Genomic DNA, 23,771 nt, shown 5'->3' with positions numbered 1-23,771 from the left:
CTGTTCCAAGTATCAGCTACTCTGTCAGAGAACCAATTAGTACACTTTTCATTCCTATAGAATCTTCTACATAGGTTATCTGATGATTCTCTAGTACTTTTTGGTAACCCCAAACATTCCCAGAGGTAGTTGTCCCTAAATGCCCTATATACCCAAACAAGATATCCTCTTAAATATCTGTAAGAGACACTGTACAAGTTCAGATATTTTATTCTTTCATAATAACTTAGATTTTCACATCCATGGATGCCCTTGGTATATTTCCGCTGTACTCTTTCCAGTTTATTCATGCTTGTTTTCTTATAAGGTTTCCATATTGTTATTCCATACTCAAGTTTGTATCTAATTCAACTAACAAACAATGACTTCATTATTTTTACACATCACAAGACTAAATTCAAGAACAGAAAGTCTTTCAATAAGAAATAGATAAAAATGCATTTTTACTGAACAGCTACTTTTCGGGTATTAATCTACTGTAATGCCTAGCCCATAGAGGGAAAGATTTAAGTGAATGTACTGAACACCATAACAACTTGAGCTGTGTGATGATAACAATAAAGGACTGGCATGAGATAAACACTTCTGGAACATTTTTGAAATCAGTGACCAAAACCTGCTGCTGCGAAGTAATTTTCAATATATATTCAATGAATTTATTTTCAAAGTAAGACGTGTTCGGTAATTTACTGTTTTGATGTTTTACATATGATATTTAGCTGTTCAATGATATTGTCTTTCAAGCAAGACATTGTCCCGTTCGATTCTCAGCTAGAGCGTCTTCTGTGTGGAGGCATACGTGAATGGGGCATGCCTTCTTTGAAGGTTGTGCATCAGGGCTGGTAATCCAGTACGTAAAAATCCACTACCAATCATTAGCGGACCGGAGTTCCGCTGTGGTGACCCCTAACCGGGAAAAGCCGAAAGACACAAACAAACAAAGAAATAGCTGAACACAGACCCAGAAATTTTACTCTGAGTGCATATCTGTTGAGGTATTTACAACAATATGAAAATATTTATATTGCTAATTATACAATTAAGTTTGACATTGAATACCTCTCAAGATGTATAACTTACAGTGCAAGTATTGAGAACATATGAAAACAGTGCTTATGTTCATAATTACTAATAATCAGTTCTAGCAAAATCTCTAGTATAGTTTGACATAAATGAACATTGAAAATGAATCTGTTTCTCACTGTGGCATTTCCCACCAATCCTAGTGTTATTTTTTAATAAGTACATGTAATTTCTAATACTGCTCATTATTAGAATAAGCTATTTAGTAAAAGAAGCCAGACCTTAAAAAGGTCTGGACACAATAAGGAGCTATGGGTGTGAGCTGAAGTATACAAAAAAGGTGCCATAGGCTTGAATGAGTTAAGTAAGACAGTTGATCACAGATAATATAATTAAAAAGCCATTTCATCAAGTCCATTTGGTCAAATTTGGTTTGGTCAAATGTCACATTGAATGAAGAACTAGCTGTTTCGTGCATTTTTGTAGTGCATGCACATGACAATCATTTTACAGTAGAACTGCTCTGGGTTAGCCTTAGATTTAAGGCTCTATTTGGGCTAAGGTTCGACATAGCTTTTGTTTATAAAATAACATAATAAAATTAGGTTTAAGATTTAGAGCTACAGTTAATATTAAAATTAGGGTTGGGGTTTGAGACGTAGTTACGGTTAGGATGAACATTAGGATTTAGGGTAAATGGTATTTGTACTGGTCAGCTTAGTATTAAATTAGGGTGAATTTTAAGGATTGGTGTAGGGTTAGGGGTGTAGTAGTGCTCTGTCCTGCAGTGAAATGTGTAATGATGCATAAATTTAGTTCTACTTGTAGAAATTATTTTCAGAAGGATTGCTTCTCCTCTATGTGGAATTGATGAAATTGTACTCAAGTATGTGGTTTATCGTGAAAAAAGAAATTCACAGACCACCAGGCAGTAAGAATGATAAAAATAATGTAATATAAGTCAAGAAATGTTAGCGCTTTCAGGTACTCAAACCCTTCCTTAGACATACAATAACTGACAACATACAATTCTTTTTAAACTAAAATGCTCCAATCAAAAGGGGCCATCAATAAACCAGTTAATACTTTGGAATGTAAGGTCTCACCTTTTTAAAATAGGTTTTAAAGGCACCACACCATTAAGTCCTGGATATCTGTGCCTCCCTAGATCTATGATCCATCTGGTTTCACAATACTCAGTGTAACCAGAAACCTCGTTGTTCCTGCTATCCTTAGTTATTTTCTGTAATGCTTGAAATAAAAATTGATGCCCTGGAAATTTCTCTACATGTATTGAAAGAGCATTATGTTTATCCTTAAGTCTGATAGCTGACAGATGTCTCAAAATTCTGTCCTTCAACCTGCAATTAGTTTTCCATACATAAAATGAGGGACAGCAGGTGATGGTGCAGCTGTAGCATTGTTGCCTCACAGCGAGAGGTTCTCCTGTTCGATTCTCAGCTTGGGTTGGGACTGCCTTCTGTGTGGATTCTGCATGTCCTCCCCACAGTCGAGTGGGCTTTCGAAAAACATGCATTGAATGGGCGTGCCTTCAGTGAAATTTGGGCATCGGGCTGGCAATTCAACACCATAAAAAACAATTGCCAATCATTAGCGGACCGGAGTTCCACTGTGGCGACCCCTAACCGGGAAAAGCCAAAAGACAAACAACAACAACAAAATGAGGTACAGCAGGTACAGGTAGCTATATACACAATATCAGTGGATATACAGGTGACCATGGTGTTAGGTGCATACTGTTTACCAGTGAGGGGATGTATAAAATAAGTTTCCCTACTGATGAATGTGCAGGTCTTACACCTTTGACATGGAAAGGTCCCAGTCTTGATAAATCTATTTCTCTCTTTAGGTTGTTTATCACATAAAATCTGCCTTAAATTTTTATTTCTCTTAACAACAAAATCAGGATGTTCACCAACTAGTTCTTTCAGTGAATCATCTGTTCTTAAGATTCTCCAATTCATTTTAATCACGTCCTGTACCCAATGTATATCACTACTATACATAATCATTAAAGGTACATTGCTCTTTCTGTTATTATTAAAATTCCTCCTATTTTGTCGACTATATCTAGCCTTGTTTGTTACACCCTCACTGGAAAACCAGGGTGTGGCCTCTGTTGATCTAAGTTCAGCCACATCCTGTAGTGTATCTTCAATTTCCATCTCTTTGTAACCCCTGGCCACAAGTCTAGTGCTGAAAGTGTTAAGTTCTTCCTGCAAAACACTGTCTTCCGTACAAAGCCTAGATAGATGTAGAGATTGTCCCTTCACAATATTTCGATAGACAAACCCTGGGTGCATGCTATCTTTAGCCAGCAACCCATTTTTCCAACAAGGTTTCCTATAAACTTGGGAATGAATGACACATACATCTTTCTGTGTCAGTAAAATATCCAGAAACTCAATCTCTGTATAGGAATGGTTCATAGAGAACCTCAAAAAATCTGTGGAATGTTCAGGATAAACAATACACTGATTTAAGGACTCAATGGTGCCCATCCACAATATAAAAACATCATCCACAAAATGTGTATAAAAGGTCACATACTGTGACCATTCATTTTTTAGAACTAAAAACTACATCATCTTCCCAAAACGCTAAAACTAAATTTGCGTAAGATTTTGCGCAAGGGGTGCCCATGGCTACCCCCACTTTTGCTAGTAATATTGCTCATTAAATAGAAAGACATTGTGTTCAAGTACTAGTTCTAAAAAACACTTAATTTGTTTTACTTCTTTGTGATCACACATTGCCTGTCGTCATAGAAGATTACTAACGGCCTGTAGGCCATATCCATTCGGTATCGCACTAAACAATTCCCTTACATCCAAGGTTACCAATGAATATAAATTATTAAATACATGTTGATCCAAAAACACATATAAGTCTGTCAGAAAGTGTGCACTGTCTCTAAGTACCCTAGAAATGGCATTAACAGCTGACTTTAACTTAGACTCTATCCACATAGAGCAATTCTCTGTGACCAACCCTCGCCCTAAAACTATGGGCCCAAGAGGTGGATCTAACAGATGTTTGTGTATTTTAGGCAATGCCTTAAAATGGGTATAACTGGATGTTCAGCTTCAACAAACTAGTACTTGAACACAATATCTTTCTATTTAATGAGCAATATTACTGGCAAAAGTGGGGGCTAGCCATGGGCACCCCTTGCACATATTCTTACTCAAATTTGGTTTTAGTGTTTTGGGAAGATGATGTAGTTTTTAGTTCTTAAAATGAGTGGTCACAGTATGTGGCCTTTTATACACATTTTGTGGATGATGTTTTTATATTGTGGACGGGCAACATTGAGTCCTTAAATCAGTTTATTGTTTATCTTGAACATTCAACAGATTTTTTGAGGTTCTCTATGAACCATTCATATACAGAGATTGCGTTTTTGGATATATTACTGACGCAAAAAGATATAGGTGTTATTCATTCCCAAGTTTATAGGAAACCTTGTTGGAAAAATGGGTTACTGGCTAAAGATAGCATGCACCCAGAGTTCGCCTATCAAAATACTGTGTAGGGACAATCTCTACGTCTATCTAGGCTTTGTATGGAAGACAGTGTTTTGCAGGAAGAACTTAACACTTTCAGCACTAGACTTTCAGCCAGGGGTTACAAAGAGATGGAAATTGAAGATACACTACAGGATGTGGCTGAACTTAGATCAACTGATGCCGCACCCTGGTTTTCCATTGAGGGTGTAACAAACAAGGCTAGATATAGTCGACAAAATAGGAGGAACTTTAATAATAATAGAAAGAGCAAGGTACCTTTAATGATTATGTATAGTAGTGATATACGATGGGTACAGAACGTGATTAAAACTAATTGGAGAATCTTAAGAACAGATGATTTACTGAAAGAACTAGTTGATGAACATCCTGATTTTGTTTTTAAGAGAAATAAAAATTTAAAGTAGATTTTATGTGATAAATAACCTAAAGAAAGAAATAGATTTATCAAGAATGGGACCTTTCCATGTCAAAGGTGTAAGGACTGCATATCCATCAGTAGGGAAACTCATTTTATACATCCCCTCACTGGTAATTAGTATGGACCTAACACCATGATCACCTGTATATCCACTGAGCTACCTGTACCTGCTGTCCCACATTTTATGTAGGGAAAACGAGTTGCAGGTTGAAGGACAGAATTTTGGGACATCTGTCAGCTATCAGACTTAAGGATAAATGAAACACTTTCAGTACATGTAGAGAAATTTCCAGGGCATCAATTTTTATTTCAAGCATTACAGAAAATAACTAAGGATAGCAGGAACAACGAGGTTTCTGGTTACACTGCGTATTGTGAAACCAGATGGATCATAAAACTAGGGGCATACAGATATTCAGGACATAATGCTGTGTTGCCTTTAAAACCTATTTTGAACAGGCGTAGACCTTACATTCCAAAGTATTAACTGTTTTATTGATGGCCCCTTTTGATTGGAGCATTTTAGTTTAAAAAGAATTGTATGTTGTCAGTTATTGTATGTCTGAGAAAGGGTTTGAGTACCTGAAAGCGCTAACATTTCTTGTGTTATATTAAATTATTTTTATCATTCTTACTGCCTGGTGGTCTGTGGATTTCTTTTTTCACGATTTCTGTTTTTTCTGGTTGGACTACAGACCTTTATCACCTGTCAACCTTTGGACTTATGTTCTAAGTATGTGGTTTACAGTAAATTTCACCCTGGCCCTGCTAAAGAGATTGCATTTATAAGAAAAGGTAAAGCTGGATACAAGAGGGGATTGGTGGCCAAAATATGAATGAGCCATATGGCTTGAGTGTTGGTCAAAAATTTGTAAGGCATTTGGTGTTCTCATCCATCAGGGCTGAGGGTGTTAGAATTGTTAACATTAGCACATAACCAAAATGTAGAACGTAAAGGAGTCACCACGAAAAACAGTCTCCGTTATAAACAGTACAAAATGTTTAATAGACCAAAACACAATAAATAGAATTGCAGTAAATAAGCGCTTTCGCATAGCGGAGCTATGCTTCCTCAGATAATTACCATTATTAACATTAATTAATAATAATTAACATTAGCACATAGTAAATTGGTGAGCAGAGCAGAATACAAGCAGTCATATATCATTTGGTTACTGTAACAACAGATTGGTGAACAAAGCAGAATACAAGCACTCATATATTGTTTGGTTATTGCATGTCCTGTTTCTATGCCAAAAGGAAATGCTTAGGCTTGCTTTAATGGTGGTGATCAAGCCACTTTTTACAATTATCTATGATAATAAAAAATGTCATACCAGTTGCCTGTCCTGCACCAGGGTCCTTAGACAAGCTATGATAATTAAAAGGCTCCTTTTCGAAATGCCAAGTGCTGACACACTGAAAAAAAAAAGACCAGAAATGCGGGAGAAGAGCAAGTCTCAGACATTGCTGTTTTCCACTAATTTACTTTTTAACAGGGGATCAAAACACCCTGCACCCTCAATGCAGGGTAAGCCCCCCACCCCCACAGTTAATACATATTATTTTTGAAATCACTTTACCTAGGAAAAAAGGGAATATTCAGAGAAATATTCCTCTTGGACCTAATATATGTAGGTCTGTTTTTTGGCCATTCAGTCTCAGCATTTCAGGACTTGTTATACAGGGACCCAACATTTCAAATGGTTACCTAATAAACATTGCAATAGCATTTGCCTGTCTTGTCCCAGGAGTCCTTGGATAGCTACTCTCTGAAGAGGTAGAACTGGGAGCTTGTGCTACCTGACATATGTCAGGGCTACACAGAGTAAATATAAAATAAGAAAATAAGCTGATTCCAGGATTTTCTGAGGGTTCAGGGAAACGTCATTCACTGAATGACTTGGGTAAAATAAAATAATGAAGCTGGGATTAAATTTTTAAAGGTCCCAGCAGTAAGTAGCCTGAAAAGCAGGGTTCCATGTTCAGATCAACATTATTTACCATGTCTGTTACTCACACTATAGAGAATGACGGACAGTAATGAAGGTGACTGGAGGTATAAATAAGAAATGGTTAAGGAAGAGAGGGCTATTTTCTCTTACTAATTTTACAGTTTGCAGTTGCACTGCATTTTCTGTTTCTCTTAAGTGAGTTACTCAGTGTTGCTGAACTTACTTGCTGTGTTTTTGTAATGTTTAGTGAGCATAAAAATATGGTGGACATATGCTTTTTTTTTCTGTCCATGCTTCTTAAAGTTTAATATGCTGCAGAGAAGTATCAGACTTTTTTTTACCAGGTGTTATCTGTGCATTAATAACCTGTTGGAGAATGTTCATTCTCTAACATGGTACTGATGTAGGTTTTGCCTGTTACGTAACCTTTGAAAAGCAGAGCAGACTGTAGGAGGGAAAAAGCACAATAACTCAATGTACTGTAGGAAGATAGAAAGTAACGCTTTGTGTCATATTAACCTGAATAAATTCTAAGAATAACTTGGTATACTGTAGGAAGAAGGAAGGTGACATTTGATTATACTAACCTGCATAAATTCTAAAAGAGACAAGGCTTAATTATCTTTTTGAAGTGAAACACCACCAGCACTGTTTTGAATTACATGGGAAAGAGGTATGGGAGAGGAGATGAAATGTTATTTTCTTTCAGAGTGGGTTTTGTTAAAATAGAAAGTGTTCTTGGAAGAAGAAGTTTCCTCTGTAGGAACCATAAGAATTAAGGAGTCTGGAAATTTAAACAGACAGGACAGATAGTATAGATTACATCTGTTATGGATCTTGCATGATTTTGCATTTAACACATTATATCTTTATTTAGCATCTGATTATTATTTAAAAATTCCCTTAAAGTAGTGCCCATTCAAAATGAAATTAGGGACTTGTACAAAAGATATGACATGCATTATAATTTTTCACCATGCTATAATCACTCCAGACAGTATGCCTCTAACATCATAATGCAAAGTGATATTAGTATATTGGTAAGCCAGAGATTCCTTTAATATCAAAACTGTATACGTAATGACTACAGTTATGCCATTTGAAACATTTTATTTGTCATGGTGTCATATATTAAAACACGACAGAATACACCACATAAACACGATCAGCCAAAATGAAAATCACACTGATGTTAAGCGCTTTCATCTGCCGATTGCAGACTTCATCAGAACACAATCAAGTGCCTCTGTCTAAAGCACTTAAACTGATTTTGGCGCCAAACCAAGCTGACTACTTAAAGACATACCACTCTTCAAACAGCAAACATATCCTACATGCTCTAATACATAATAATAATTAAATAAATAAACTGGCATTCTATGCTTAAAGTACTCTCTACTGGATAAATTTGATGCATATGGATTATAAATACTTAATAAATAGTACATCATAATAAATAATAATAAAATATATCTAATACAATAAATAAATCTATAAAATACATAAACTGGAATCTATGTATGAATATATATATATATAAAATATAAAATACATATGTTATGTGCAAAAAGAAATGTGTGACCATAATATCATATCATGTCAAATAAATACTATCTACAATATCTATAAAATCACATTGTATAAAATTGATCACATATTAAGGAAAAGTTTAATACTAATAAAATCATTAAGTCCTGGAGTTCTAGTGGCATCAACAAGAATCTGCCACTTACTCTCCCTACATGCAAGTTTTGTTTTCCAATCCCCACCTAATGGATTAATAAATTCCTGATCAATTATAGTGAACAAAAATATGTGTTGTTCACCTGTGTCTTTAATGTGTCTGTATAGGGCATTGTTGGGGTCCTTAGTTTTGATCTTATAATAATGTTCATATATCCGCTTTCTCAATTGCCTCTCCATCTTTCCTATGTAGAATGCAGGGCATAAATTACATTTGGCTAAGTACACCACTTGTTTTGTGTGACAATAACCACCCCTACTCCTGATTTTAGTGTGATTTACATCTTCTAATATTATGTAAGATGAAGTATTTATATATTTGCATTGTTTACAACTTCCACATTTCTTTGTATTTGTCCATTTATCCTTCTTATTCATATCTTGACTACCCGCATTCTCTAATAATTTCTTAATATTGGGTGCAGTGTTATAAACTATGATCGGATACTGGCCCAACATAGCCACAGAGGCTAGTATACATGAAAAAGAAGTATTCATTGATATGGACATTTTACCTTCAGGTGTAGCCCCAACATCTAAGGAACAGCATACCGTATTGAATCATATGGAGATTATGAGTACATTTAATGGTTTTAATGTTTTTAATTACTCGGATTATACTATTAAAGAAGAATTTTACAATCTACTAGCCAAAGACATGAAGTTCATTCCAAATACCAGATTTCATCTTGTGGATAGTATCAAAGACATTAAGATATTTTGTAGAAAGTTGAATTTAGCTATGCAGTTCAATAGAGGTGAAGATGACAGACAAAATTTAGATGGTATTCTTAAGAAAAAAAGCAGTTTTATACCTATTAGCAACCCTATAGTTAGTAACTATGAAAATATGGTTTGCAATGATATTTACAGGTTCAATAAGCATGTCATCAGAAACAACAAACAGTTGAATTTACCTAAGGATAATTTAAGTAAAGGAGAAAGAGAATGTCTGAATGAATTGATTAATGATCGTGACATTAGAATAATGAAACCAGACAAAGGGGGTGGGGTGGTTATCTTTTCGAACCATGAATATAAAGCTGCTATTCATACTATTTTATACGAATCAGGTAATTATGAAGTGGTATCTATTAACCAAGTACATATTGGATATAGAAGAATAGATTTATCCATAGAAGAATTCTTGTTGGACAACAGACTTACTAAGGATGTCTATGAATTCATTCGTATAGAACATCCCATTTTAGCTCACATAGTGGGAATTCCTAAAATTCATAAATCGATAACTAATCCACCCTTTAGACCCATTATTTCTGGGTCTAAATCCAAAACTTTCAATATAGGTTACACTATAGATATATGGGTTAAACATATTTACAGCAATATCCCACATCTTATGATTGATTCGTGGGATTTTTTGGGCAAATTAACACCTTTGGTGTGGAATCTTGAATATATTTTTGTTACGATAGATGTTTGTGACCTATTTTCTAGTATTCCTAAAGAAGAAGGTTTAGATTATTTTTGTAATAGCCTTAGAAATTATTCTAGTCTAAGTTGGGACAAGATTGTTCTCATTTTAGATATGATGTCATTGGTACTGGACCATAATTACATTGCATTTGAAGGTGAAATCTTTAGACAGAATAAAGGAGTGGCTATGGGTGCGTCTTGCGCACCCATTTTTGCCAATTTAGTTATGTTGGACTGGGAGACTAAGTATGTTTTTAATAGTGTATACAAAGCAAATATAGTTTTTTATGCAAGATTTTTAGATGATATTTTTGTTTTATGGAAGGGCCATAAGGATGATATAGTCAAATTCGTTGAGTATATTAATGCTACCACAGATTTTTTAAAATTCACTTTTAATATTAGTGATAGAGGTATATCATATTTGGACACTTTTATCTACAAGACAGCAGATGGATTTGCATCTAAAGTTTATAGAAAGGCAACTTTTTCAAATGACTATGTTTACTTTACTAGTAATCATCCATGACATATATTTAAGAATATTGTAAAGGGCCAATGTATTAGGGGAGCTAGAATGTCATCTACGAGATTGGAAATGGAAAATGAAATGAATTTCATTTATCAGTTATTTAAGGATAGAAGTTATCCGAAAGAATTATTGGATGACACTATCAAATATGTTAGCTCCCAGTGGGATCAAAAATATATACCTTTATTGGGTAAACAAGATATTATTCAAAAAGCACAAACAGGTAATAAATTTAGGGAAGGTAGAGTTGTGTTCTTACATATTCCCCTTTTTTTATTACATCAAGGATATAGTAACTAGATATTGGGACATTATCACAGTTACAGATGCTAGTAGAGAAAAGTTGGGCCAGTATCCGATCATAGTTTATAAGACTGCACCCAATATTAAGAAATTATTAGAGAATGCGGGTAGTCAAGATATGAATAAGAAGGATAAACGGACAAATACAAAGAAATGTGGAAGTTGTAAACAATGCAAATATATAAATACTTCATCTTACATAATATTAGAAGATGTGAATCACACTAAAATCAGGAGTAGGGGTGGTTATTGTCACACAAAACAAGTGGTGTACTTAGCCAAATGTAATTTATGCCCTGCGTTCTACATAGGAAAGACGGAGAGGCAATTGAGAAAGCGGATATATGAACATTATTATAAGATCAAAGCTAAGGACCCCAACAATGCCCTATACAGACACATTAAAGACGCAGGTGAACAACACATCTTTTTGTTCACTATAATTGATCAGGAATTTATTAATCCATTAGGTGGGGATTGGAAAACAAAACTTGCATGTAGGGAGAGTAAGTGGCAGATTCTTGTTGATGCCACTAGAACTCCAGGACTTAATGATTTTATTAGTATTAAACCTTTCCTTAATATGTGATCAATTTTATACAATGTGATTTTATAGATATTGTAGATAGTATTTATTTGACATGATATGATATTATGGTCACACATTTCTTTTTGCACATAACATATGTATTTTATATTTTATATATATATTCATACATAGATTCCAGTTTATGTATTTTATAGATTTATTTATTGTATTAGATATATTTTATTATTATTTATTATTATGTACTATTTATTAAGTATTTATAATCCATATGCATCAAATTTATCCAGTAGAGAGTACTTTAAGTATAGAATGCCAGTTTATTTATTTATTTATTTAATTATTATTATGTATTAGAGCATGTAGGATATGTTTGCTGTTTGAAGAGTGGTGTGTCTTTAAGTAGTCAGCTTGGTTTGGCGCCAAAATCAGTTTAAATGCTTTAGACAGAGGCACTTGATTGTGTTCTGATGAAGTCTGCAATCGGCAGATTTAAGCGCTTAACATCAGTGTGATTTTCATTTTGGCTGATCGTGTTTATGTGGTGTATTCTGTCGTGTTTTACCATATTAATGTTTTCAACTGAGGAGCTGCGTTTGCCTTTATTGCTGCATACCAGTCTTTGCCGGCTTTTGGTTAGTGAGTTTTGGGCTTGCATCATACTATTTCATGGTGTCATATATTGTAGTTTGCATAGTCAGTAGATGCCCCTCAGTCATTGTCATTTCAGGATAGCTGCCTTTTTAAGGTAATTTCTTGTTTTGATGGGGTAAATGAAGGAGATTATCCTAACTCACTGTCACTTTATACTCAGGGAACAGTAAATGAAAGGTGTTACACAGGAATATATTTTTGTGATAAAAAAAAAACAGAAATATAAGATTGAAAATAGAATGCACAGGGCTATGCTGGTCTTAAGTTCATATGTAATCAACTGAAATGATCATAGCTTATTTATAAATTCAACTTGTAAAAAGTCATCAGAGAGTAAATAGGAATTACTCTTACATATAAACTAGTACATCTGTGCTCAGTATGAATACATAGAAAGAGTGTAATAGTATATGAACATTTCCTACTGACTATTTTACACACAGCTTGGCATTCTTCCATAACTAAAATATAATCTGTTTTAATATATTGGTCAGTTCATTAGGTAATCCATAGTCATGGTGCTAACATTTTAGTTTACTGTCAAAGCAGATGGAAAATTAACAACCCTATATTTCACCACATAGCCTGAGCTATAGGTCACGACAACTTAATTATATTTACAAATTAAATATTTCTTAAGTGAGACATTTTTTCCATACCTTTTGACAGTTTTCATTATATTTTGCTTGTCTTGTTCTTTACAGCAGACTCTGTATCACATTCTGCATATAAATGAAGCACACAGCTTTTACTTGAATAAGTAGTTTATAAAATTCGTTCAAACTTTTGATTTTTATGGTTAATATTTGTATACATTTACATATGTATTTGCATTGGAAAATATGTCTACACTTAGTTGGGCAACTTTAGCACATTTTTCCAACATTTATTGATTGCAGATATGTTATGAGTAGCCTGAGGTCTTCATCAGAAATAGTTAAATGGTCTCTAGAAAACACAGATAAAAGCCAATAATGTATGAATATTAGGACTATTTTTTCTGTAAAAATATAACATTTTCTGATGCTCCTACCTCAGATGACTGTAAGACTGAGTTTTAAATAAAATCCATATTGCATAAAAGAGGCATTGGGAGTTAATACGAGGGAGAGAGAGAGGGAGAGAGAGAAGGAAAGAAATGGAGATGGAAGGAAAGCACGTTGGGGTTTCTAGGATATCCATAATCTCCTTCATAGTATTTCTCATAGAAAAGCTAGTAAAAATGTGCAACCTGCTTGGACGTACAGGTTGAACCTTTACAAAGTATGACAATTATTATTTAAATACAGGAAAATAGAGTCATACAGCTTTTGCAAATATGGAAACTATGGACTTGTTCTAGTGCAGGAAACCATCTCCGTTTACCAAGATATAATTTCCATCTTGCTGGTTTCTAGTTTCTCTCATCTCTTAACTGACCTCATTAGACAGCGATGCAGTCTTAAGTATTAAGGGGATCGTATATGCAATCTCAGAAGCTTCAGGATGGCAGGGAGGATTCTTCTTTTGTGCTGTAGCAAAATTGTTTAAAAAGTGATAGTAAAAGTGGAGTGGAGAAAACAATTTGCATTTTCAATGTGGGTTAACTAAGGTTGTCATAGCTACCTGACAGCCATTATTATTCAAAGAATATAGAACAGTTATGTCTCTACTTAAACTCTGTGGAACAAAAAAATATGAAGGGACAAAAAGCATGTCAATACAAAAGGAAGGACACCTGATTCTCTTCCATTTTGCTCAATAAAAGGAAGGACTCCTGTCTTTGCCATTTTGCTCAGTAGCTGAGATCAAAGTTATGACATGATTATACGCTTCTTAAAGCAAAAACTTCTACTTAAGAGTGACTCAAGTTAAAGTTGCACAAGGAAATCTGAGCTGTCTGATTGCTGGCTATGGTTAAGGTAATATTTTTAAGACATTGTGCTGATTGGATTCATGGCAGGCAATAATAACTTGGTGGACTGTCAGTCATTCAATGCAAACCAAAGTTATTTAAGTTGTACAACTGCACAAACAAGTACAATTTTTAAGACACGTGGAACTTCTTTTCTTACAAACATCCATTCTGCTTAAGCAACAAGTTTGTGGCTCACACTCAAAACCTTCTGCTACAGAAGTATATGTTCACTGCCATGAAGCAAATTTAGCTAGATGTTGTACAATAAAGTAGGTGTTGCTGTAAGAGATTGCTGTAAAACAGGTGTTGCCTGCCATAAAAGAAATAACTACAGGTTTAACAGTCTTCATGTTGCTGTTTTTAAATTAAATCCACTGATTAACGTTTTGTACAATCATTCAACATTCTTTATGCCATGTTCCATATTGAAGTTCCTTTAATAGCCCATGTATAGAGCCCTCCATGTGTGGTTGAGCTCTCATCTCTTCTTTGCATTGATTTCGAGATGAAGCCTTTACTTTCTGCATCAGGATTTATAGACCTTACTGTCTTAACTAAAACATTGTTATCAGATGCATGTTTTGGGTCACCAAATGTGAAATCAAAGTAAAGTGTAATTAGAAAGAATGCATTATTAAGACTATCTAACACTGACAATGTTTGCCAGTAAAATAAATATTGGCAACCCATCTAAATTGTCAGATGTTTCCCCTGCATGCCATCATCTTTGAGGCTTCCAAGTGAAGCATCAATGAGGTTAACTAGTTTTAGGGATACATTCTTCTTCAGGGGAATGAAATTTTAAAACTACTTTTGCAGAACATATTTTATGAAAAATGTTGTTTGTTTTACGAATAGTCTTACTATGGTATGCTCTATATGGTATGCTAAACAGGAAACACCTTATATGACATCTGATCAGCTTTAATTGATTATTTATTTACTTTAACAAGATTGCTAGACTTTTGTCTGCATGTATGATTTGGCAAAATTTTACTCTGGATGCCCTTCCTGACGCAACCCTTCCCATTTATCTGGGCTTGGGACCGGCACAAAGAAATGCACTGGCTTGTGCATCCCCAGTGGCTGGGTTGTGGGTGGAGAAGAGTGTCAGGAGTGATTTGTGACAGACGAGTACCAGTAAGAGTGAAAGGGAAGGTCTGCAAGAGGGTAGGGAGACCAGCTATGTTATATGGGTTGGAGACAGTGGCATTGACAAAAAGGCAGGAGTCAGAGCTTGACGTGGCAGAGTTGAAGATGTTAAGATTTGCATTGGGTGTGAGGAGGATGGACAGGATTAGGAATAAGTATATTAGAGGGTCAGCCCAGGTTGGAAGGTTTGGAGACAAAGCCAGAGAGGCAAGATTACATTGGATTGGACATGCGCTGAGGAGGGATGCAGAGTATATTGGGAAAAAGATGCTAAGGATGAAGCTGCCAGGTAACAGGAAAAGAGGAAGGCCTAAGATAAGGTTTATGGATGTGGTGAGAGAGGACATGCAGGTGGCTGGTGTGACAGAGCAAGATGCAGAGGACAGGATAAAATGGAAATAGTTGATCTGCTGTGGCGACCCCTAATGGGAGCAGCTGAAAGAAGAAGAAGAACAAGATTGCTAGACTGCTCCACAGATCCTTTGAATCAAAATGCTGGCCATAAGATAGAGTATCCCTGAAGGTGCAAGCCGTACAACAGTATTTAAAGTTCCCAATATTTGCCAAATATCCACAAAATATGGTAAACATATCTCGTATGCCATATGGATGTGTAGTAGTACATTCATACTTACTATATGGTATTGCATAAATAATAAGCTGTATTCTATCATTATAATTTAGCTAAGACAGTAAATGATCACATTTTAATGACTGTTAGTACAGTCCTTATACATCAACATTCTAATAAGGAGTTGTAAGGTAAAATGCACTAGCAATATTTGTTGCTCTGAACTGTTTCTGTTATACATTGTCAAAAGGGGACCATTTGTAATAAGTGTATAGATATTTCATTAAATGATTTTTGTAACTAATGAAACTGATCATTTTTCTGATGTCCTGTAGCAAAGAGTTCTAAGCTGCAGTTGCTGTTTTTAAGAATGCCTTCCTACCAACAACATTAATGAAGGTCGGCCTTCCTAGATTAATCTGTTTACAATCATAGCAGATAGCCCATCGCCCTAAATGTTATATTTGATGCTAAGAGAGGGACAGTATGAGGAGTGCAATACTTTCAGAGTTATAGTGTTTAGCTCTCACAATAATGAGTAGCCGCCTAGATTTCTGTAATGTGCTACAGTGGTACATTATATGTCTGTCTAGCTACATACATTAACCAATTCTGTTGAGAGTTCTTACAGAGTTTGTGTGTTGTAGTTGGAATTTAAGGCAAACATGAGTAAACATTTTTTCCATTCTGAGGATTATTGTTTGAATAGCTATAGCTTTTTTAGCTTCTTGGGAGAACAGATGTGAATATTGTAAACTATCCCGAGTTAGACTAGAGCTTGATGACCTATTTGATTAGTGTGCATTGAGAACTGTAGGCAATGGAGAAAACTAATTTCCAGGTACTTTTGTTATGTGACCCATGGAAGGTGTGTTCCCAGATGGGCAATGATGCCTAATGGTTTACCCCTGGGATCTCTTCTGGGTCCCGGCTAGACAGAGGCACAATAAACTAACTGTAAAAGGGCTATCTTGTGTGACCTACTATTCAAAGGCACAGTTTACTAATCTAAAAGGGTGGCGAAAGCCAAACACACTCTGGCTAGGCTTATAAATGCCCTTGGGCAGATAGCCTAGTATCAACCTATGAACCTATGTTGGATTGTTTTGAAGTTTTCAGTGGGTTACAAACAACACTGAAGCAACCACTTGCATATATATAGTTAAAATTATTTTATAGTTTTGCATGGAGATTTGACAGTGAGGTATCTGCTCGACAGCCTGTAATGTCATCTGTGTAAAGAATACAACTTACATTGGTTTGATCAGAATGCACATTGTTAAGGAAAATTGAGAAGAGCAAGGGATCCATGATATAACTTTGTGAAAAAAAAGTTGTTCTTCTGGTATTTAAGCCCTAACTTTGATAGGGTTTCTGTCTATACACACTGAGCAGAGTGAATAAGTTGTTGACCACAGCTGTTAGCTGAGATATACAAGTATCCTGTTTTTTTTCCGATTATTTATACAGATTGTTTTTAACAATTAATATATAGCACTTTTATTGTCTGCTTTTTAGTCTTCGAGTGTATTTTATTGCTATTAACTAATCTGCACAAGTAACTGATTTGTCTGCAGTTAAAAGCATTCTGTATCTTTACAAATCTTTATCTGTTTGTGCTTTCTCTAGTGCTACTGTCTGTAGGCTATTGTCCCCACCCTCACTCCCAGTTGGTGTCTGGCTCTTATACTTGGTGGCTTTGCAGTTGGCCGCCCTACTGTAAATCTGATCTGTGACACTCCTCCCAGTCTAGTGTCATTAGCTCATTGCCTTAATATTGCTACAAATCAAGTGCTCTAGGTTGCACTGCATCTGAAGTGTTTGTGTGTTTTAGCTGCTTTTCTGTATATATATAGACTTCTCTGTTTCTTTAACTAAATAAGCTCTGCAAAGTAGTTTTATTGCATTCCTGCCTGTATTTCTGAGTTTTTTGCACTTTTAAAGATTGTTTTTGCTTAGTTTAACTGGTAGGCTACACACTCAAGTGTGCTAGCCGAATTAAAGCATTTACTGTGTTTCTGTACCTAATTTCTGCTACTTTGTAAAAAAAAAAAAAAAAAAAAAATCCTTGTTTCCTGCCTTTACTGAACTAGAATAGTCCAGTCTTCAGGTATTGCTGATCTCTGGGCTGTGTCATAGTTCCTGTGTTGCCCATATCCTTATTTGGATAGGAGGAAGCTTCTTTGTTCACCAGTGAGAGTGGGGAGCTCTGGGCAGCCTATCTGTCCCTTGAGGAGTGGTTCCAGCCCAGTGACCTGTAGCTTATTGGCCATTTTGGGCCATTTCCTATCTCTTTCTAACCCCCTGCTTTAAAGCCAGCTTTAGCGCGCTTTTGCACTTGTAATTTAAAGTTTGTCCTGTTTGTTGCATTTACCTGTTGAGGCTACACACTCAAGTGCGCTAACCTGTGTTACATATTTATTGCATTTTTCTGCTGTTTGCTGCAAAAAAGAAAAAAAAATATCCTTGTTTCCCATCTTTCCTGACCTAGAGTAGTCTAAATACAGGCTTTGCTGTATTCTGGACTTTTGGAAAGTTCCTATATTGCCCATTTCCTTTCTTGGATAAAGGGAGGCTTCTTTGTTCACCAGTGGCATTGGGGAGCTTGGAGCAGCCTATCTATCCCTGGAGGAGTGTTCCCAGCGCAAGAATCTGGTAGTTCCTGTGTTGCCCATTTCCTTTCTTGGCTAAAGGGAGGCTTCTTTGTTCACCAGTGGCAGTGGGGAGCTTGGAGCAGCCTATCTATCCCTGGAGGAGTGTTCCCAGCACAAGAATCTGGTAGTCTATTGGCCGTTTTGGGCCAATTTTTAGCTCTTTCAAGTCCCCTGTATAAAACCCACTTTGGCGCGGTTTTTGCACTTGTTACTACTCAGCCAAGCTCCTTGCGGTCCTGCAGAGAGCGACTGCTAACCTGATAAAAGTGTTTGTTTTCCTGCTACTACCTGGGCGACTGTCCGATCTAGCTAAACTGCAAGTATTTCTGCTTCTTGAACTGTTTTAAACTGTTTAAAGTTGTTTTTGCACCTGCACTTTTAAAGTTTGTCCTGTTTGTTGCTTTTACCTGTTGAGGCTACACACTCAAGTGCACTAGCCTGTGTTACATATTTATTGCATTTTCCTGCTGTTTGTTGCAAAAAAAAAAAAAAAAAATGATCCTTGTTTCCCGTCTTTCCTGACCTAGAGTAGTCCAAATACAGACTTTGCTGTATTCTGGACGTTTAGAAAGTTCCTGTGTTGCCCATTTCCTTTCTTGGATAAAGGGAGGCTTCTTTGTTCACCAGTGGCAGTGGGGAGCTTGAAGCAGCCTATCTATCCCTGGAGGAGTGTTCCCAGCACAAGAATCTGGTAGTCTATTGGCTGTTTTGGGCAAATTTCTAGCTCTTTCAAGTCCCCCTGTATAAAACCCGCTTTAGCGTGGCTTTGCACGATTTTGCGCATAGCGCAGCATCAGGCAGCGCCGCTTAATTGGGTTTAAACCATTCTCGGCTCCACAAAGTCTGCTCTTCACTTTTTCCCTTAGAACTGATCTACTTCTCATAATAAACACCCTATTCCCAGTCTAAAGCCTGGTACTTGCTCACTAAAGCAATTATATAAGTCAGCACAAAAAAATTAAAAGCACTACACCCTCACAAACTCCCCTTGAGTACTTTGTTCCCAATTGGCCCTTTTTTTCAATTATAAAGGAATTCCCAATACTATTCTAGCATGTCCAAAGGTCAGTTGTCAGTCTCCTCTCTGGTCCAGCTGGTGAATCTGGGAAACTTGTGGCAATATTACAACTGCCTCATGTACACAGACAACCCTCTCCTTCTCCCAACAAATTCCAACACATGTGAGAGATGCAACCATATAGCCAAACTGGAGGCTAAGCTCTCTCAACTCAGTACTGGAGTAACCAGTCAGGAGGAGAAGGAAACCACACTCACTACAATTCCAGTCTCACATAGACCTACCACAACAGCAAACCAAACACATAAAAACACAAAAACATACTCGGAGGCTCTAAATAAAAATCTGCCTAAGCAGCAGAGACCTCCAATGCAGACACCCAAGCAACCATTACCCCTAAACAAAACACGTGCAACACATAGCTCACAAAGCCAGTGTGCTGAACAGTCACATCCCTTAAGGCAAAACAACTCACCTGATACACTTGTAATAGGTGACTCTATCGTCAGGCACACTGACGTCCCACTCATCAGGCTGAACAAGGAGAAGGTCACGGTGAGCTGCCTGTTGGGCGCTAGGATCCACCACATAACACAAGCACTCAGTTCATTCCAAGGCAAGTACAAATATGACTCAGTCATTGTCCATGCTGGTGTGAATGACCTGAGACGTACCTCCCTGGACTACATGAAAAGAGACATAGAGGAGCTCTCTCAGCATGTAGCCCAGGCCGATATGACCCTGACCTCGAGTAGCATCTTCCTCTCACCAAGAATGATGCCATAATATGAAGACAAGATTATCAATTTCGACAATTGGCTTAAGTAGTGGTGTCATTCAAAGGGGATCCAATGCCTGTCTGCCTGGGATGACATGCTCGACAAGCCACAATGCTTCGCTAGGGACGGCTTGCACCTGTCACCCCTGGGCTTTTGGATATTGACAAAGGCTCTTGCCACCCCCATAGTGCCTTTTTAGGCAAGGCTCAAAAGACAAACCCACCTCCATAGGTATCACAAGGGATAAGAAACTAAGAGTAATGCTATTCAATGCCAGAAGTCTAAACCTCAAGATGCATGCACTCGAAACTCTCCTTAGCATGGAGAACATTGATATCTGTGCAGTAACAGAAACCTGGTTCAAGGCTCCCGAGAGCACCCCAGCACTACCATGTTATACCTCATACCATGTTTTTTGGCCCCAAAACTTGGACTGAACCACAAAAGGAGGGGGAGTATCAATATTCGTCAAAGATACCCACACCTCCAGGTTGGTGGCACAGCACGAAGCATCAGAGACTATCCATGTTCAACTAACAGTGGGTAAAACTGCCTTCCAGTTTATAGCCTGCTACAGACCACCTTCCCAAACCCAGGAACCCCACTCGGCCTTCCTGAGAACACTGGAATATATGAAGGTCTCTCCAAACACCATTATATTGGGCGACTTCAACTACCCTACCATAGACTGGGAGCATTACTCTAGCTCCAACACCCTAGCCCAAAGGTTCCTAGAATTTATAAACTCAAATGCTATGGAACAACTTGTTGCCACTCCCACAAGAGGGGAAAACATATTGGACCTGATCATCACCAACATGGGGACTCTATGCTCCAGACCAGAAGTGTATCCCTCACTAGTAAGATCAGACCATAAACTAATCTCACTAGATATTCACATCCCGACCCCAGCCCCTGCCCAGAAAACCACAGTGAAAAACTTCTCTAAAGCAAATTTCACACTCCTCAAAACCAAGGTGGATTCCTTCAAAGCCCATGGGCCTGTGGAAAATATGGCCCAGACCGCAGAATCCTTTATAAACGCATTCTATGAACACCTTCAGGAATGCATGGATCATGCAATCCCAAATAAAACCAAGACCCAATACTCCAAAGTTAGGCGTCCTGTCTGGTGGACCCCAGCCATAAACAAACTATACAATAGAAGGAGGAAGCTACTACATGATAGAGCAAAATCCCAAAAAGGGAAGGCATCTCTGATCAGTATTAGCAAAAAACTACGGGCACTCATAAAATCATCTAAGGCCAGCTTCGAGAGAAGAATTGCACAGGACACTAAGGATAATCACAAGGCTTTCTTTAGTTATGTTAGGGACCTGGGTGGGAATTCCCAGATATGCTCAGAATTAGTCAAAATGACAAAAAATACACCGAACCCACAGACATTGCCAACATCCTAGCTGACAGATTCAGCACAAACTTCTCCCCCCCCCCTTCCCCTCCAAAAGGGCAAATATCTATCCCAGCAGAGTGCTGCCCCCCTGACATCTCAGATGCTCAGGTAAGAGCCGCCCTCTCCAAAGCAAAAAACACAGCATCAATGGGACCAGACGGTGTCCCGGGCTGCGTCCTACATGAACTCCAAGAAGAACTAAACCCAAACATAAAACTACTGTTCAATCTCAGCCTTACTACAGGATATGTACCCAAAGAGTGGCGTACAGCAACAGTGGTCCTTCTCCACAAAGGTGGTGCCTCAACGGATCCTGGAAACTATCGCCCCATAAGCTTGACTAGCTTGGTCTGCAAAGCTATGGAAAGGATTATCATGGACCTCATAAATAAAGATATTGGGGACCTACAGACACTGGATCCTACCCAGTTCAGCTTTGTTAAGGGCAGATCCTGCCTCTTAAACCTGGTCAATTTCTTTGAAACAGTCACCAAGGCCATTGACGAGGGGAAGGTGGTCCACACAGCCTATCTGGACCTTGCAAAAGCCTTCGATACAATACCCCACTCGGGCATTATAGATAAGCTCACCAGCTTAAATATAAACCCCTATGTCAATAAATGGATTGCAAACTGGCTCAAGGACAAAACCAAATCCAAGAAACATGACAGTTGAGTAGGAAAAAACCTTTATGAAGACAACAAAGCTTTCGGGTTAAACAACCCTTTCTCAATGCATAACATAAGGTACAATAAAACACGCCTATTTAAATACAAAGTAACAATCATGTGACTCGCAGCCATAATCACATGATTAATAAAATACAATTAAAATACACTTAAAATATTTATACAACATATCAAATAAGCAGTATCAAATAAATTCAACTTTATATTCAATATGTAAACATTACTTTAATCTAGTCTGTTGTATCTTTGTCAAAATAGGTTTTAATGATACACTAGCATTTAAACCTGGAATTATATCGGCTGAAAGTCTCACTATCCATTCATATTCCCTGAGGTCTAGGAGATTAGACAAATCTCCTCCTCTATTAGTTGCCGTTACACAATCAATTATTCTAAACTTAAAACTATGAGTAGCTCCATGAGTTTGTATGTGCTTATACAATGCATTGTTTTCATTGCATAACCTAATATTAGACTTATGCTCTATAATTCTCTCTTTGAGTTTCCTTGTGGTCTTTCCCACATAAAATGATGGCCAGCTCTCACAGGTTGCTAAGTAAACTACATGATTAGTAGCACAAGTACCATAACAATAGAAATTAAATATTTTCCTTGATACAGGTTGTACAAAAGTATCAACCTGGGGTGATTTATTATTCTCATACTTAAATATATCCCCACAACAACTACAGTTATGACAAGCATAGGTACCATGCTTCGTCGTCACATTTGATCCAAATCCTACACTACTAAAATCCTTAAATCCAAGTATACTTTTTAATGTTCTCATATTTCGATAGCTAAAATGGGGCCTATCACCTACTATCAGTTTAACGTCTTCTTGTGCTAACAAAACCTTCCAGTATTTAGTTATTACATTCCTAATGGCATGTGTCATAGGATTAAATGAGGTAATAAACCTTAATTCAGAGTCATTACTTGAAGATACTCGGGAAACATCTCCCTAATTAGATGTCCCAAGAAAAATAGGTTTGTAAAGTGTGTCCCTATGTGATATAACATGTTCTTTAACATTTAAAAGCAAGTCCATGGGATAACCACTTTTTATAAAATCTTCATAAGTTTCATCCATCTGTTTTAGAAATACCTCATTCATAGTATTTAATCTACTGGTCCTAGCCATTTGAGCTTTGACTATGCCTTTAAACACATGAGGTGCATGCATACTGGTTGCATGTAAATATCTACCAGATGCTACCTCTTTCTTAAATACCATTGTGTCAATACTATTATTATACTTTATAACTGTAATATCCAGAACATTTATAGATATGTTCGAGACTTCTATCTTAAATTTCAAAAAAGTAGTTGTATCATTTAGATATGAAATATAATCCATAAGTTCAGGTAAAGACCCCTTCCAAAGGAGGAAACAATCATCTACAAACCTCTGATAAAAAATGAGATTATTAT

Source organism: Protopterus annectens, chromosome 13.part0 (genome assembly GCF_019279795.1).
Source record: "Protopterus annectens isolate FY-2018-M chromosome 13.part0, PAN1.0, whole genome shotgun sequence".
Taxonomy (NCBI): domain Eukaryota; kingdom Metazoa; phylum Chordata; order Ceratodontiformes; family Protopteridae; genus Protopterus; species Protopterus annectens.
This window is presented reverse-complemented; position numbering follows the sequence as displayed.